Source organism: Hippocampus guttulatus, chromosome 2 (assembly GCF_054856545.1).
Source record: "Hippocampus guttulatus isolate MCC_2025c chromosome 2, RoL_Hgut_1.0, whole genome shotgun sequence".
NCBI classification, from domain to species: Eukaryota; Metazoa; Chordata; class Actinopteri; order Syngnathiformes; family Syngnathidae; genus Hippocampus; species Hippocampus guttulatus.
In genome coordinates this window covers 18,876,781-18,895,202 of record NC_141262.1, presented here as the reverse complement: position 1 = coordinate 18,895,202, position 18,422 = coordinate 18,876,781, and the positions used below count along the sequence as shown (strand labels likewise).

At 39.7% G+C, this 18,422-nt stretch overlaps 1 protein-coding gene across 1 annotated transcript in view; it reads right to left on the bottom strand.

Annotated features, from left to right (window-relative positions):
- The window catches only part of slit3 (slit homolog 3 (Drosophila)), a 232,868-nt gene that overhangs the window by 83,104 nt on the left and 131,342 nt on the right, over positions 1-18,422 (bottom strand). The window lies entirely within an intron of this gene.

The following is an 18,422-nucleotide window of genomic DNA, read 5'->3' as shown; positions in this document are numbered from 1 at the left end:
AAAACGTGGAAAATGCAAAATTATTCTCATGATATCACAACTTTAATTTTTTCAAATCTAATTTTTTTTTCGGAAAAAAAATACAACTACTTTTCCATGCCCTTTATTATCCAGAACTATGAGATTGATCTCAAAAGATACACCATTTATTTTCTGTAAAATTATTATAATGGGATTTTTTAACTTTGAAAATGTACATTTTGGGGGTTACAATTGAAATGTATTTCTTGAAAATATGCTTTTCTTCCTTTCTTGAATCAGCTTGAAGACTGTTTTAGCTGTAAAACAAGCAATGTATTTTCTGGAACATTTATAACCTTATTCTCGTAACTGAGATCAGAATCAGATGTTGATGAAACAAAATATTTGTATTGAGATGTAGTGACTTGGATTGGTCGAATCCCATGTATTTGTCATGGTTTTGTCATGATGTTGAAGAAGGGCTGCCTCCATGAGTGAAAATTATTTTGTTGTCTTGGCCACTTGTCATTTTTTCCAATCTAGATGTTATTGCATTGGAAAAAATTGGCATGCATGGCCTTATTCTACAGCAATTTTTCTTCCTGTATATGACCACTGTTCATTTGATCCTCTTAGTTGGAGTCTCCCATTTTCATTTGAGCACTAAAGCGGCTGACTTAAAGCAAAATATAAAGTGGAGAAATATATGTGCAATTCTCTGCAAATCATTACGCATATTTCACTCACTTTTATTTTATTCGTTCTTATAAGCTCATGTAACCCCAGCGTGTCGCTATAGACACGAAGCTGACTGTCGCCTCCGTCAAACGCACACTCGAGGCTTCACAAACACTTCTCATTTTGATGAGTTTTCATGCCTGTGTAGATGGTGAGACAACACGAAAAAGAGGAGGAAGTAGTGCAAAGACATAAAGCTGCTCCATCAAAGCACCTCAGTGGGGACCAAAAGGCTTTTTTTCCCCTTCCAAGGCACTGAAAGCTCATAAGACGGCCTTTTTATAACACAACACTCACGGGACGGCCAAATGCACCCGAAAAGCACATCATGTGTACCTGCTCAGGAAAATTATACTGCAGCATCACAAAGTGGACAAAGATACTGGATAACGGGCATCATAACAACATAAGCAACCGGTGTGTGTGTGTGTGTGTGTGTGGGTGAGCGAGAGAGAGAAAGTAATGAATGTGATCTTTCTTTGTAATAGTGTAAGTTGAAAATTCAATGGTCATCGTGGCGTGGATGGTTGTTCGTCTCTGTGTGCCCTGCGATTGGCTGGCAACTGATTCAGGGTGTCCCCCGCCTACTGCCCGGAGATGGCTGGGATAGGCTCCAGCACCCCCCGCGACCCTAGTGAGGATCAAGCGGTTCGGAAAATGGATGGATGGATGGATGGTCATCGTGTAACGTGCTTGAATTATTTTTTGTTTATTGAATTTCTTTATTGAATCTCTGTAACACCATTGTAGTTGCATAACAAATGTGTTATGTGGTCATTAGTATAATATGTTACTTGACTAATTACTGTGGTTTACAGGCTCCTAAGTTAATAAATATGTTATAAATTAGACATTGTGTAATAAATATGTAAAACCGTAGTCACTCTCTTAAAAATGCCCTGCTTGTTAATTTCAAAATATAATTTCTTTATCACTCTCTCTCTGTCAATATGTCCGGGCAGCTATCATTAGATAAAAATTGATGCTTACTCCACTGTGGCGAAAGCTATTTTAAAGACATTGATGCACTGTTTAAAAAAAAAAAAGAACAAAAAGCTATTTTGCATGACAGTTATTGACAAGGTCAAAGTTAAAAATGATCCAATTGCCACAATCAATGCATTCATTTCAAATGACAGCCAAAAAGGTAGCAGGCAAAACACAAACACCCCACAGTGTGAGCTTGCTATGGTTTGTTTGAAGCTAATGTTGTCACAAGTGGTCCAAATGGACTCATTACGCGGGAGTTTCCGTGTTTACGCTATCACCATCTCATCCCCAAAATACACTGTGCGCTCCACACTGTTGACTTATAACTTCTCGTTCTCTTTAATTTCCCCGTCCTTCCGATTTGCTTTCCACATTCTCCCGGCTGGCGTAGCCTCTGTGGCCTTGGTGGAGAGATCGAGTTTCACACTCGGTCACTTCCAAATACACACACGTACACACTGGTCGGCCCTGTCAGGGGGTGATTCCAAGCAGTCTATATAATTTAATTGCGGAATAACAATCATTCCCCCTTACTACAATTTCCCTGTCAAGTTTCCTCCCGTTCAGTTACTCCCGCCAACACGACACTTAAACATCTCTGCCTTAATACAGTTGTGACTGGTCTGAATTAGTCAAAATAAACAGCAAAGAGCATATATATATCAAGTTTCACGTCGGCCGGTGCTTGAAATGCCTCACATTCAGACTGGCTCACGCATTGTTTATGTTGTCGCAAAAAGCATTAAGTGCGAGTTGTACGGGCGGTTGGCGGAAAATACACAAGATTTCTTAGTGGGAATGAAATTACTGTTGAATTATTTCTGTTGATTCCGCTGAGGCGGGTTCATATTTGGCGTACATGAGCACATTTTGAAGCACTGGCTTTGTTGAAAAAAAAAAGAAAACACTTATATTTGAATGTTTGTGTCAGGTTGCAGTTTGTCCGCAAAATTCCAGAGTACGAGACAATGTGTTTAGCTCTAGCAAACTCGACACCGATAGGCCCCTTGAACTATCGCATGCATCTTAGATCAGATATCATTAAAACATGTTATTAACCTAACAGCACAATCGCCCGGGTCTTATTTGAACAGTTTCGAGAACCACGCAATAAATTCAAACAAGGAAAAGTCCAGCTACAGATTAACATGACCTGGATGACCGAGGATCTACAGAAAAATGTTTTTCACAAGCACATTCGATTTTGATTTAATTGACAGAAAGTTGTCCCCCGCCTACTGCCCAATGACGGCTGGGATAGGCTCCAGCACCCCCTGTGACCCTAGTGAGGATTAAGCGGTTCGGGAAATGGATGGATGGATGGATGACAGAAAGTTGACTTGGACATTCCTTGGGATTCCCATTTGAATCTCTTTGAATTTTTTTTATCGACTAAAATGACTAATCAATCAAAAGATCAAAAAAAAATACTGAATGCAAATATGATGGTACATGTTCCATTGAGAGTGAACAACGGCGCCCCTGCTGTTTGCAGCCGAGCAATGCACTCCATTTGACCTTGCAATTCATCAACTTCACTCACTTCCACACAATGGACCCGTTTTAGCTATGAATTAATGAGAACAGCACACAATGCTGTCATGCTTTTGGGAAATAATAAATTGCAGTTTTTATGCTTTGCTTGGGTTGTATCAAAGCTATAATGAGCCTTGGAATCCAGAATTGTACACAAATGCACAGACCTAAGGCTAGACAAAAGGCGGCCATTTATCTTGTTTTTTTTTTTAACCTCCACAGATTAAAACAACACATTTCTGTCGTGTGTGTGTGTGTGTGTGTGTGTGTTTTTTTTACCTCCACAAATGAAAACAACACGTTTTTATCATGTGTGGTTGACTTTTTCTTCTGGGGTGTGCAAAAGGATTAGATCCATTCAATAATATCACAGATACAACACAGTTGATGTGCAAAAATTGAACTGGAGCTCATATTGGAAAAGTCCGTTGTTCATATCGGTGACAAATTCCTGTTTTGAAAAGATGCATTTTTGCCTCTACAGTAGTGCCTTGAGAGACTAATTTGTTCCGTGAGCATGCTCGTTATTAACATCATCTTTCAATTGTGATATTAATGGTGCTGTCAAAACTAGAAATAAATAAATAAAAGAAGAAAACATAACCCTATTTATTATTGCAATCTACATAAAATAGAAACGCACAATAATGACAAAACTGAAAACAATGTAAAATAAATTTTTTCTTTTTTTTTTTTGTTTTACTTCAATGAAAATTGTGCCACTCCTTCTGGTGCACAAATGTTGGCCACCTGGGGGCAGTACAATCCAGACAAGCCTTGCATGTCAAGATTGCTGTTTCCACACAGAAAGGTACACACTTTGTGACGCACTATTTAAAATGCACTCGGGCAGCAATGGCAAAAGAAAACCTCTGGTCAGTTACTGCAGTCTGTCACACACAGTCTGGCTCATTTCCGGAAACAGGCATTCAACAACGCAATCCCGCAGATATAGTGCACTGCCAGCCCAATTCCCCACACCTCCCGCCAAACACTGACTTCACCCTTATTTCAGAATACATTTACATCTCTGTGTTTGTTTGTTTGTCTCCCATTTATTAAAAACAAAAGACAGACTTTTTCAAGTTGCAACTTTGATCTGCGATGTTTCTTTGTGCGCAATCGACATTTAAATTCATTTAATTTTCAGGCTCCACAAAGTCTGCCAATGAAGACCAGAGCGTTTGTGCGTGTGTGTGTGTTTACTAAAACGAGTGTGCTTGTATAATAAAGTGAATTTCCTATTAGTCCCTCTCACGCTCAATAAGGCTCGTCAGACACAGGTCGATACGCACAGCGAGCGCCTGAATTAGGGGCCAAATACAACAACGCGACTTTATGATCGCACTGATGACCAACATTGACTTTGCGTTCGATACAGTCATTCTCACTTCCGATCTTCAGAATTAGTTCTCATCTGTGAGCAGATGTTCCCGCAGTATAACCACGTAATATGCGCTTTATATAGTTTCTGCAAGACGTGTTTAAGTGGTTTTGCTGTATATTAGATCAGTCGTGAAATGACTGGCATTGTGTCAGGTAATACCAAAGAGCGCAGCGGAGTGGCATGTAGTGAACAGTTGAATCAGATATTCTGCATGTTATCATGGAAGAAGGCATTGTAAACCACACACATGATTAAAAAACAACAAAAAAGTAAAACTGCAGTATATATATGTTCAAACATTCTACAAACGTCATGACGTTTTCAAGTTCCCCTTCTACCCTCAAGAAAATGGGATTAATCTCTTGATTGTTGTTAATTACTCGGCTGATAAATCGGTTATCAGAATTTTATTCTGCCAAATATTGGAATCGTCATCAACCTCAAATCATTAATATTGATCTTGCCCTACTCATGCAGCATATCATGTGTAATAATGAGCTGCAGTGACGACATTGAATGCAGCATAGCCCAAAAGCTTTGTTGTGCACTGTAAAACGAAGGAAGCCTCCTGATTTAGATATTCACGACAAGCTGGCCGAGGACGTAAAGTTCAGAATTCAGACATCCGTTTGCCAGTGCTATACAAGTGAAAAATAAAAAAAAACATTTGACATTTGATGCATTTATAAGATATCATAAAATAACTCAGAGTCTGCAGTTACCCTGGACCGAACACCAGCAGGAATTGCTGTCTGTTGGGGTTTTCCCACACAAGGGCTGAAAAAGGCTCCAGCTATCTAAAGAGCTTAATGGGCTTTTTGAGTTTGATGAAGAGCTCTCAGCATCTTGGCCTGGGCCTCATTAGACGCGTCAAGATGAGGGGGATGACGGGGAGGGGGGCGACGCTCACACACACATCCACTTGACTGCTCGCACATTGGTTTCGCCCCTCCCCCTTCACGGTCTGCTAATGTTTGGTCAGTCTCTCCTTTCCAAAAGTGAATGAATGACGTGATGACCCCTTCGAATGGACGGAGGGAATGCATCTCACTCAATATAAATATTAATATTTGCCTTTTGTGCTTTAACAACAACAACAACAACAACAACAAAAAACATTTGTGACCTCTTTTCTTGCTGAGTCGGTCAATACAGCTGCTAATCGGCACAGATTGGAGGGTTCACACAGCTTTCAAAGTCACATTTGGGCACGTTTTAAGTACTGGATTGAATTATATTACAGTACACCTAATAATCACATTGAAATACGTTGTATAATGCAAGAAAAAAAAAAAAGACCAAGCAGCATGGCTCAGTGGTCGTTTGCCAAACCCGAGGTGGGTGGCCATTGCGACCATGTCGAAGTGTCCTTGAGCAAAATACTGAACCTCCGGTTGCTCCTGATGCTGCGTCATCATATATATCTATACATACTGTATATACTGTATATATACAGTATATATATATATATACTGTATATATATATATATATATATATACTGTATATATATATATATATATATATATATATACACACACACACACACACACACGATTATTTTTTTAATCAATGCCTTTTCGGTAAACATATATTATAATGTAGATGCGTCTTAAGTGATGGTCACGCACGCTGTCCCGCAATGGACTTCCACAAGGTTGCCATTGGAAACCACCCTGGGAAAGCTGCGAGTGTTTGAAGGCTAAAAAGCACCGCAGGGCCCGAGATCATTAGCGGTCAAGTTATTTACGGCCACATCTACAGCTTTGTCGCACTTTTAAGTTCACATCAGACGAGCGCAGAGTTGACTTTTAAGCTGTTTGGGAACTCGCTAAAACCGTATACGTGCAGAATTCACTTTTGAGATGGTTATCACTTTTGAAAATATTGCAGGGGAAAAAAACTGTGCCACAAGGACTACAGAAGCAACTGTCATCCGCAAACGAAATGTTCTGGGAAAAAGGACTCAATTCTGAGTATGCGCCTATTTGACGTGGTGCACAAATGATAAGTTTGAGTGCGCAGGCGACGGACAAATGTTGGGGCTGAAAACCACACGGAGATTTGCTTCCTATTAGCTGACACGGAGGACACGGGGAGATGCTAGATGGTGGTCATTTCGCAGTTCTATGTGGTTTGGCACAAGGATGGAGGGAGGGAGGGAATAGAAGGAAAGCAGAAGAATGACAGTGCAGATATATAAAATGGATTATGGGAAGAGGAGAAAGCCAAGCAAGGAAGGAAGGATGGAGAGAATGAAGGCAGCGTGAGGTGGGAGAGAAGCAAGAATGTTTTAAAGAAGGACAGCAGCAAAAGGGAATAATGAAATGAGGAACTGCAAATTGGAAAGTATGAATTGAGTGAACATGGAAGGAAAGGAGGTAAGAAGGAACAAGGACAAAAGCGAGGAAGAAGACTGGAAAGAAAGAATGGAAAGAAACAGGAAAAGTATGAATTGAGGCTGTATGGAAGAAAAAGAGGTGAGAAGGAAGAATGACAAAAGGGAGGAAGGCATGAAGTGAGTAAAGGAGATTTTGAGAAACTGAAGGTTTTTCGAAGGATAATTTAAGGTAGTACGGAAGGGAAGAAAAAAGATGAAGGAACAAGTGAAAACAGAAGATCGTGAAGTAGGATTTGAGGGAGTAGAGAAGGAAATGAGGTAAGCAGGAGGAAGGACAAATCAAGGAAGGTGAAAGGGAAGAAGCTTGAGGAAGCCAAAGGTAGCAAAGGATCTTTTAAAGTATGTGCCACAGAGAAGGAAGGAGATATTGAAGGATGAATTGAGGTGCAAAGGAAAGAGGTAATCAAGAGGAGGAACAAAGGGGAGAAAAAAAGGAAGTCATTACAAAGCTGGAGGACAATGATAGGCAGTTAGGAAGGAAAAAAGGAAGTGAGGGCAGCATGGAATGAAGACTGAAGAAAACGCAAAGGAATGGTGCGGCGAAAAAAGAAAATCACAAAAGGAAGGAAGGGAAGTAAGGTAGGAAATGAAGGTATCGAAGGATGAACTGAGGTGAGAAGGAAGGTTGTGAGGTAAGGACAGAGGGAAGGCAGAAAATAAATTATGATGGCAGAATTGCCAGAAATGATGTATTTAAGGAAGGAAAAGAAGGGAGAAACAAGGAAGAAAGGAAGGTTGAAAGCTGATGTGCACCCTGTCTTACAAGAGGGGACGTAGCTGCGTTAAATGGGAGTCAGCACACGTGCCATAACTTAAAATGGCTCTGCTTGACTCCAAATAAAGTTCAGCTGTTCTATTAGGCTTCTTCCTGAAATCTTTTTCTTTTCCGGAAGAAGCCAGAAGCCACGATTTCCTCCATTTTAACCGAGTCCGCCATTTGAAGGAAAACAGTGCCAAAGTTGCAGTACATTGACTTGAGGTGACACTCAACTCTTTGCACACCCCAAATCCCCAAAGCCTTAACCTCGACACTGACCTCGAACCCGCTGACTGGCAAAAAAACCCCCAAAAAAACGGGGGTCAGCCAAACCAAATTGAGTCAACAGCAGAAATCTGCACCACTCTGACCCGCATTGTTACAGTGATACACTCGAGCACAACGCCATCAATAGAAGTGACATGATGGGTCAAATGGAGGCTGGCTTGAAAGCTGTAAATATGGACAAAAAAGCCGAAAGCACGTCAGCGGCACCGTGCAACCACAAAATGGTCAACTCATCACTGGATATACAGTACTTGCCCATTTTGTGGTCCAACACATGACTGCTCGTTTGTTTGCACGTCCGCCAGTCATTGTTTGGGCATGACGAGCATCAAGCATCTGCCTGACTGCCGATCATTTCGACTGCATTTATGGACCAATTGTTTTTAATAGCAGATATCAATCTTGCTGTCGCCAGAGCAGCGTCACTTAATGGCCAACCAGGCATCCGTTTTCTATAACCTCAATAGGGTTGGGGATGGGCTAAAACTGGCAGCCCACGGGCCGCACATTATGGGTGGCCCCTTGATTATTATTATTATTTTACAGAAAAAAATATTGGGCGGGATATGAATTATAAGCATGTTTACTTCTACTGCAGCAGACCACGCTTGCATGTCTTGGCACCCGTCGATACACTTATTCATGGATTTTGTTTCCAACATTTTTAAAAAAAACATTTTTGGGGAGGGGGGCACTGGGGGGAGAGAGGCAAACGCTTTTTGTGGAAAATCTAAGTGTTTACAAAGATTCAGCGCATTTCATCAGGCATCGGTATTTGCAGATTTTCGCCATTCACAAGCTGACTTATCCTTCAATATTTGGGTTCCATTGTATAGTTTTAAGTTGTAATGTCAGAATTCACTACTAGATGGCAAAGGCGCAGTTACGCTTGCACTGAGTTTAATACTGCCCTTTACTACAACATCCATCCATCCATTTTCCGAACCGCTTGATCCTCACTAGGGTCGCGGGGGGTGCTGGAGCCTATCCCAGCCGTCTCCGGGCAGTAGGCGGGGGACACCCTGAATCAGTTGCCAGCCAATCGCAGGGCACTTACTACAACATGAGTAGGCCTAATAATTTAATTGCAGATTTGTAATGACATGCGGGACAATTTTGCTTAATATTACAATTTAGAGAAAGTTAATTTTTATGAATAGATATTAGACATAGAATATTAGTTGGTGCACTTTGGTTTGGTTTGCTGTTCAGTAGTTTTGAGCCATCCTTGAATTTGAATTTTGTTTTCCATGAGAGAGCTTTGCATCAGAAAAAAACATTAAAAGTAAATTTCACGGTACAGTAAGTGGTTAATTTTGGGGGGGGGGGGGGATTATTCAAACCCTTTGTTGTTGAAGGCTGGATCTTTTGTAGCAGATATTAATTAAAAAAAAAAAACACATTTTCAAAAAGGACATTAAGAGCATGTATTTTGCACGTACGCACGGATTTTGTCCAGAATCAAAATGCCATTTTTGGTCATACACGTGGTTAGGAAGTACATGGTCCTTTATGTGAAAAAAGGTGGCCCCTCAAGCTTTCAAGTTGTCCATCCTTGATGTGTATATATTAGGGGTTGTGCCTCACTCCAATGAAAGATGATTTGAGACACATCTCAATGTATGGGGTACAATACGATTCAACAACGGTACATTTTTAAGTGTTCGGTTCAATACGGTTCGATTCAGAGGAATTACGATTCAATTTGGTATAGCTGTAGTCTTTGTAGCACATAAATATTCAAATGGATAGCTTAAGATCGGCTCCACAGAAGAAAAAAAATGGTTGACTGTAATCGTACTTTTTTAATATTTAATTGAATTCGCCTCCTCTTGTGCGATGCCACGGACATTCATCAGTCACTAAAAGTGGCACTTGTACTGCATGAGCAGCTGTGCGCACGGAGGCCACAACAACTTTCGGGAGCCGTTGTGCGTTTGTGCGCGCATATGTGATGATTCCCCTGCTTTAACGTTATTAAAGGGTAATGCTCATCAGCACATTCGCATCCCAGCTCTTCATTCTAATGGCCCATTTTAGTACCATTACTCGACGGATTGATTATTTTAGTCGGCATCTGTTCCTCCCGTCATGCTACCGACTTGCGGGATGACTTCACAGGTCGTGTTTAAAATAAAGATGGAACCTGTCGTAAAAAATAAGTAGCTAATGCAAGGAAAATGTATCAAAGCAGTCACCAACATATTCTATGAAATTCAAGTAGATGATCTTACTGGAGGGAATATTAAAAACATTTTCTACATTAATTTTTTGTCACTAAATATTGCATGTTGGAGTCAAGATTACAGACTGGACTGATGGACGGGTGGATGAATCTCTCTTTCTCTATATATACTGTATATACATGCACATGCGCACACACACACACACACACATGCATGAGCACACACGAACACACGCACACGCAAACACAGATGCACAAACACGCGCACACACGCGCATGCGCACACACACACACATTAAAATGATTTTTCTTTCCCTGCATGATATTAAAATATAATGACCAGGCAGTGACTAAAAGGAAGACAGGATTATCTATTGCCATTTACATTTTGTTCTTTGTAAATATCATACATTAAATGACATTAAATTTCATTTGTCAAGTACACGTTTACATGCGTTTTTTTTAAATTTCACCTTAAGTGCATACAGCTATGACTGTGATGAGCAGAAAAGCTCCAGCAATGTTCCTCATACCATAAACCACATGTGTCAAAGACAAGGTCCGGGGGCCAGAACTGGCCCGTGACATCATTTAATGTGGCCCACCAAAGCAAATCAAGCATGTCAAGTTCCATGATGCTTGCTAAAGTCTGAACCAAAATTTTCAATCATCATAATATCATAATCCACAATAACAGTCATTTTTCTTGACTTCTGATTTCAAAACTAGTGGCTATCCATCAATTTGTTGTACGCTGTGTATGTAATATGTGGAGGTGATTAAACATTTATATGGTTTCCCAAAATTCCTAACGGTCCTCCAAGGGAAACCGTAACAACAATGTGGCCCACGACAAAAATGAGTTTGACACCCATGCCGTAAACCCTTCAAAAGCTGCGCAAGGCAAATGACCAATGCCACTCATTTTTGGAGGCTCTGTGAAAAAAAAATGTGAATATTTGTGTGGTCTAAATGTGAGCAAAAAGCTGAACAACAACAGAGGATGGTCTTGATAATGATTTTGAGTTAATAGGGCATAAAATAGAAGCATGTGTGAAAGCAAGCGTGTGTGTTTGGGTGACAAACTGGACTGAAAGTCACCTTGCACGTTGCGCCGTGCAACTCTGCTTTATGAAATATGACAGTTGCTGCTTGGCTAAAGCTACGCTGCTAAGCGCACGCGCACACGCAGTTGTACATCATCTCTCTGGTGCTTGTGGAGGAAAGTGATCATAAATTATGCAGCCGCGGCTCTTTCCCTTTTTAGGCTCGGCTGAGTCTTTGAGAGAGGGTTCCCAAATGCGTGTGCGCTTGTGCTAGCTTGGCCAAGCGTCATGTCAAGACTTCCTCCATCCATCAACGTGTCACGTTGCTGGTTCCTGTCAAACTCCGTCATCAGTTGAAGTTTGGGGAGGAGGTGAAAAAAAAATCTTGTCAGATGACCTCGAGCTGGCCCCGTTTAGGTTAAAATTACCTCAAGACCCCTTGCTGTCACATGGGTTGTGATTTTGGCATCAGAACAGGAGCCGTTGGAGCTACACGAATAAATACAGTGAATAAATACCACTTTAAACATGTCGTATAAAGTGGTCTGTTAAGGATCGTTAAGACACACTGGAAAGATATTAACAATATGTAAAGTTCAAAAATAATTTGGGAAAATTGTGTGAAAGAAGTAATGGTACGGCAATTAAATACCAATACTTTCTTTCCCACCAAAAACACTTCATTTTGACAAAAAAAAAACATTCTTTCCAACCAGTATATATATTTCAAAATTTCCTGTTTTATCTTTTTAAATCTGCAATTTCATGACTCAAGTTAATGTTTTTATTTTTGAATGACAAATAATTGATTCTCATAATTATTTGTCCATTATGATTTTACAAAACCATGCATGTATGTATATTATAACATATAATATATTATAATCATGATTTATTTTGAAGAAAACTTGAAATTTCGAATAAAACACATTTTCTGCCGTTGCTTATTTTAATCTTGAATATAGACATTTATTTTTGTATTATTTTTGTACATTTTCTTTTAGCTCATATAATTTTACCCTTGTAAAATTCGGACTATAGTCAGAAAATGTTTCATTGTTTATTGTTTTTCATTGTTGATATATTGCTATTTCACAATTCTAAACTCACAATTCAATTCCATGTATTCTTCTTTACTTTTTAAAAATTATAATACTATACTCATTGCTACAATAAAAAAATGACTAATATTGTTATATTCATCTTAAAAAAAAGAATACTTTATTCTCATAAAATTATGACTTTCCACTCGTAATTATTATGAATTTATTCACCCAAAATGATTGTTCCAGAAAAATAATTTTTTCCGCCTAGTAATTTTTACAATGATATGTCATTTTTTTCTGCATCTAGAAGTTACTCTTGAAAAGATGAATCCATACTGCTTTTTTCTCGTACTCTTCTGACTTTATTTAGTTAGAATAAAGATGCTCTTTGACTGATTCCTTTTGATCCCATTCCTGTCATATTTTGATTGATTTTCTCTGTGGCTCCAGTACACTCCCATACTGTTCTTCCCTACAAATTCTACAAGCTTAGTTAGGAGCCATGTATTCACAAAATTATCATTATCAAACCAGTGTGACGATTTACATATTTGATAAATGGTGGGAGCATTAAAAAAAAAAAAGTTACATGTTCCCATTATTCTTCATTTCTGATCCGCTCTTACTGACAAATGGTCACTCGTGATACCACCTGCTTTCATCTGAGAACATTTACACGCAAATTAAAGACATTTCTGAAAAATGAATGACTATTTATACAGGGTCGGCGGGGGGAGATTATCATCGGCTCTCATTAATCGTTGTTGTCATTGGCAAGAGAGAAAAAAAATGGAAAAAGAAGAAGATCAATGAAGGGAAAAAGCCATCTAATCCAGCTGCTTAGCACATTTGAATAATGATTAATTAATCAGTTTCATATTAGGACGACGACGCGCTCTCCACCACTCATTAACCACACCCACACACACGCACACACACACACACACACACAAAGGCGCGCACACATGATTGTCTCAATTTGAGTGTGTGCGCGCATGTATTAAAACACTACACGTCTCATGCGTGCCAGGGGCCTCATTGGCATGCACCATGCCGGCCCACCGAGTGCGAGCTGTCCGGCCTCGCGTCGGACTCATTTGCGCTCTCGTTAGTCCGGTTATGTTAAATCAAAATTACCATTCATCATCACATGGGGAGCCGTCACTTACGGGACGCACTAACTGGATTAACCCAAGACAAGACACGCGCACGCCGCAGAATCACAAATCGCACGTTAGTGGGCGGCTATTGTCTGTTAGCGTGATGGCCACGCGATCGACTGGCGGAGATTAGCAACGATTGCTTGGCCCTTGTGTGTTTTTTAACCCCTCAAAATTTCTTGAATAGGTGAGAGTATACTCCACAAAAATGGTGGCGAGCATCCCGTCAACACCCTTAAAAGATGTAAAATATGAAAAAGTGTTTCGAAAAAAATATTGAAAAACAAATCCATTAATGGGTGAGTCCGCAAGAACTGAACAGCGAATATATACACAAACATAAACATATTGACTCATCGAAATGAAACGGGTTGTTTGAAATTAAATTGTATTTTCCCACATTGTGATTTGAATGCAATTAATTGTTCAGCCCTAAATCCTAGCATGGTAAATCATGTCACAAATCATGCAGGATATAGTCTGGGATCCTCGAAGTGTTTTGCGTTTAAGCGTGAACACAATACGGGAAATGCTCCATCATGGCGTGCGTGTAAACGCTTGTTCCACCATGCTGGCGTGCTCGGCTGGACGCGATGAAGCGTGAAATGATGGCAACAAATGGAAAGACAAACAGTCCCGCATCAAACACTTCCATCTGCGTGCACTGACGCGACTACAAAAAAATCCAACTAATACAAGGCGCCAAAAATTGTGTTTAGTGTCATGGCTACAGGGAAGTCAGGGATGTTTATTTACTCTACTGCAGCTGGGTTTACGAATCAATTAACATTTTTGGAATTAGATTCAACAGTGATACTGCTATATTTTAATAGTTTTTTGCTTTGACTTGAAGCGAGCTAGCAAAAAAAAAAAAAAATGCCGCCACAGTTCCACAACATAAAACAGAGAACTGCACTTTGATTATTGAAAATAATCACAGAGCTTTTCCTTAACAAAGTCAGTGTAGCTTAGTGCTAACAAACAATGCAAAATACCATAGAGGGGATAACAAATAGCATCTGTGTACCAGTGCGGTAATGCTTTAAGCAATCGATATTTGAACACAGTACTTATACCCTCCAAATAAACACTAAGTAAAGACAAATACTGCTGCAGCTTAGTGAATGAATTTTGTGAACCACTTTTTGTTTGTGTCTCTCTTTGTTTGTATTATATATTATTATACATAATCGAGTGCTATTTTGTGAAACAAAAAATTAAATGTAAACTTTCTTTTTTCTGGAACAGATGAATGGCATTTTCATTCATTTGAATGGGCGAAGACAATTTGAGATAAGCAGGCTTTGAGTTACAAGCATGGTCATGGATCAAATTTAACTAGTATCTCGAGGTACTACTGTATTTGTGTTTCGAGACAATATGCACTGTTGATCTATTTAGCAACTAGCATCTTTAATTATTACTTATTTTAAACCAAAACATTTCTTCGTCCCGGGCAGGTTTTGCCTATACGGATGGTAACAATCTGACGATTAATTCCCCAAACTGACTTGGCCGCCCACAAATTGGTGGCATTTAATCATCGGGCGGCGGACCAAAAGTCAACGCCCCATGCAAATTTCCTCTTTTAATTTTTCACTGTGGCAGCATCTGATTCGATCTTCATCACGAAAGAGACTCGTGCGGATATGAACACCCGGGATAACCGTCGCTGGGGTCAAAGCCACTAAACACATCTCAATTCGCCAGCAAGAATTGATTGTTAGGAAACTGCTTAAAATGAAGTGTTTTGTTGATTGAAACAGAAACAAACTAGAAAAAAAAATTCAACCTGAGGAATGAATAATGAGGTTATAAACTGGTCATAAACAGTGTCGGCTCACAATGTGGCAAACTACTGTTGCACTTAACAGTATGAGCATTCTAGTTCCGACTATAACATGTACGACAATTATTTTATAACAAGTTAATACTGTTTAGAACTAGCAAAAGAGCTAAACATGGGCTCATGATTGGGTAAACTGGATTTCACTCAGGCTACTGATCCCCTTATTATGAATTGGTGCTGTGCTCACTATTTGGCAAGCAGAGGACTCACTTTTTTCCCCTAAAAGTATAAATATTTAGTGGAAATCCCCATGCCCCTTGAAAAATCATATATGGAATTATAATCAGTTTTAAGATGCATCATGGATGAAGCTTGGGTAAAAAGAGGTCATTGTAATTATTTTGATCAGTGATGATAATGCCAATGATTCAGAGGAGCTTGAAACATTAAAAACGGCTAATTAATGGCCATTTTTCAAGATTCTGTACAATAATTGAACATGGGTAACCCTGGATAATGTGGCAGCTTGTATGCTCACTATTTGGCAAGCAGGAGGTACTTTGTAGCAGTTTTTAGTTGTTAAAACAATAATTAACCATTTTTTAAAATTGTGTCTGTAAATTGAATCTCTGCACCCTGATTAAAGTGGTACCATATATGCTCACTATTTGGCCTTATCGTTTGAAAATAGTCTTTTATAGCAGTATCTAGATAGTTTAAAAAAAAGTGTATTCACTATTTTTCAAACACATGTATAAACTGATAACATGGCTACTCCTTTTAAGAAGCGATAATATAAAAAGCTCACTATTTGGCAAGCTGGTGGTCATGCCCGCTGATGTCATCTTGTGCCGAAATCCAACTGCTTTGAAATTAAGCAATTAATTTGATTGCAAAAATGTAACTCGTTTCATACATATTTAGTCATATTGTGGAATGTGACGCAACAGGGACACAGACGCATTGTAAAAATTTTAAAATAGGTTAATTTATGTTGTATGAATTTCCACTAAATTCTTTTGAAAACGCATTATATTTTATGGTAACGTCCTGAATAATCAAGCCACGTCCTCAACAGCATGCAGTTGTGCATGTGAGTCATCCTAACGCCGTGGGCTGCTAACAAACCTCCCTCATAAATTATTATTTTTTTCTTTTTAATTAGCCACTGTTTTTTTCACGCAGGACAAGTCAAAGTTTAATGGGCACAAAACTGAATTGTACGCTGGCTAAATTTATTAATGCTCTTGCGAAACTGCTCCCGTTGTCAATGTTTACCATTTCATTTGCATGCATGGTTAATTGGATCTAATCTTATAAAATGTCACAATTTTTTGTTGTTTTTTGGTTGTTGTTGTTTTTTTTAATGTAGAAACAGCATTTTGTTACTTAAGCAGGCATATTACAAAAAAGGAGAGTGAATGGTGATTTCCGAATATATTTACGTTATATATTTGAGATAGTTTTAAAAAAAATGGTAAATTCGGATTGCCTCTCAATGCAGGATCAGTTAACAGGGTGAAAGAAAAAAATATAATATGTATATTGAAATACAATTACTGCTCTGTGAGGTTTCACCCTATTGGAGGGGTTTGTGGACCCCAATGATCTGACGAGCTAAGGTTGTCTGGGGCTTTACGCCCCCTGGCAGTGTCACCCATGGCACACGGGTCCGAGATGAGGGACCAGACAAAGCACGGCTGAGAAGACCCCTTATGATGACTAAAGTATATGTGCCTTGTTTTCCCTTGCCCGGAAACCAAGGTCACCGGGGCCCCATTCTGGAGCCAGGCCTCGAGGTGGGGCTCGCTGGCAAGCGCCTGGTAGACGGGCCTACACGCATGGGGCTTAGCTCGAAGAGGCACCGTGGATCCTCCTTCCCATGGGGTCACCACTTATAGGAGGGGCCAAAGGGGTCGGGTGCAAAGTAAGCTGGGTGGCGAAGCCAGTTCTCGGGACGTGGAATGTCACCGCTCTTACAGGAAAGGAGCCCGAGCTGGTGTGCGAGGCAAGGACGTTCCGATTCGATATAGTCAGACTTGCGTCCACACATAGCCTGGACTACCAGTTCTTTAAAGAGGGGTTGGAATATCTTCCACTCCTGAGTTGTGAGAGGCGTAGAACAGGTGTGGGCATACTCATTGCCCACCGGCTCAGTGCCTGTACATTGGGTTCACACCGGTGGACGAAATGTGGATTCACTTCTCGTGAACGCTTTTAAGGGACCAAACAGGTGAAAGTCTGAACGGGCAAGGTCTGGGCTGTAAGGAGGGTGAGGGAGCAGTTCCCAGCCCAGCTCCTTGATGGTCTGTGTCATTTGGGCTGCTGTGTGAGGGACGGAGTTTAAAAGTGACAAAGTCAAAAGTGTTGTGAGCTACTAGCTGAGACATCAGTTCAAAGATTTTTACACTAAAGGAATATGGAAGCTTGTGCACAGATGGGAAAAGTGTGTGACATTCCTGGAAGACTATGTTGAAAAAAGTACGCTTCTATCAGTATTAGAAGTCCTTATACCAAAACAATTCACCTTATTTATTGAATGACCCTCATGTATACTGTATACACACATTCAACTGTTAACAATTCAGATATTTGCTGGTGGATTGAAATTGTGCCCATGAAATACAATTATATTGCAGCAGTTTGTAATGTTTGGATTGTATTTTATCAATAAATAAAAAAGTATCTCTTGTATTTGCATACAAATAAATATCATGAAAAGAATTGACTTAATGTAACTTAGTGATTACTTACTAAATCGCTTCATCAACTGCCCATTTTTCTGCTGCTAGGTTAAAATTATGTACAGTTGCAAGCTTTTTTGACCTACAAAGAACTTTTTCCCCCTGCTGTTTAAACCACTTGTGACTCTTACTAAAATACCCAACATTTAATTCTCTAATGTGTATTATCCCTCAAGACTTACAGTACCATACTGTAGACATGTTTGCCATCTCCCCAAAACTGCATGCCTCTTCCTCCTCTTCCTCCCCCTCACATGCTGCTTTGATGAAAGCAGCAAGGCTCGTGCTTCTAAAAGCTAGCTTATGATTTATTTACGCTCTGAATGGCTGCTGTTATGCTCGATATTCTTTTTAAAAGACATTTTTGGAAAAAAGGGTCGTGTTAGTAAGGAGGGA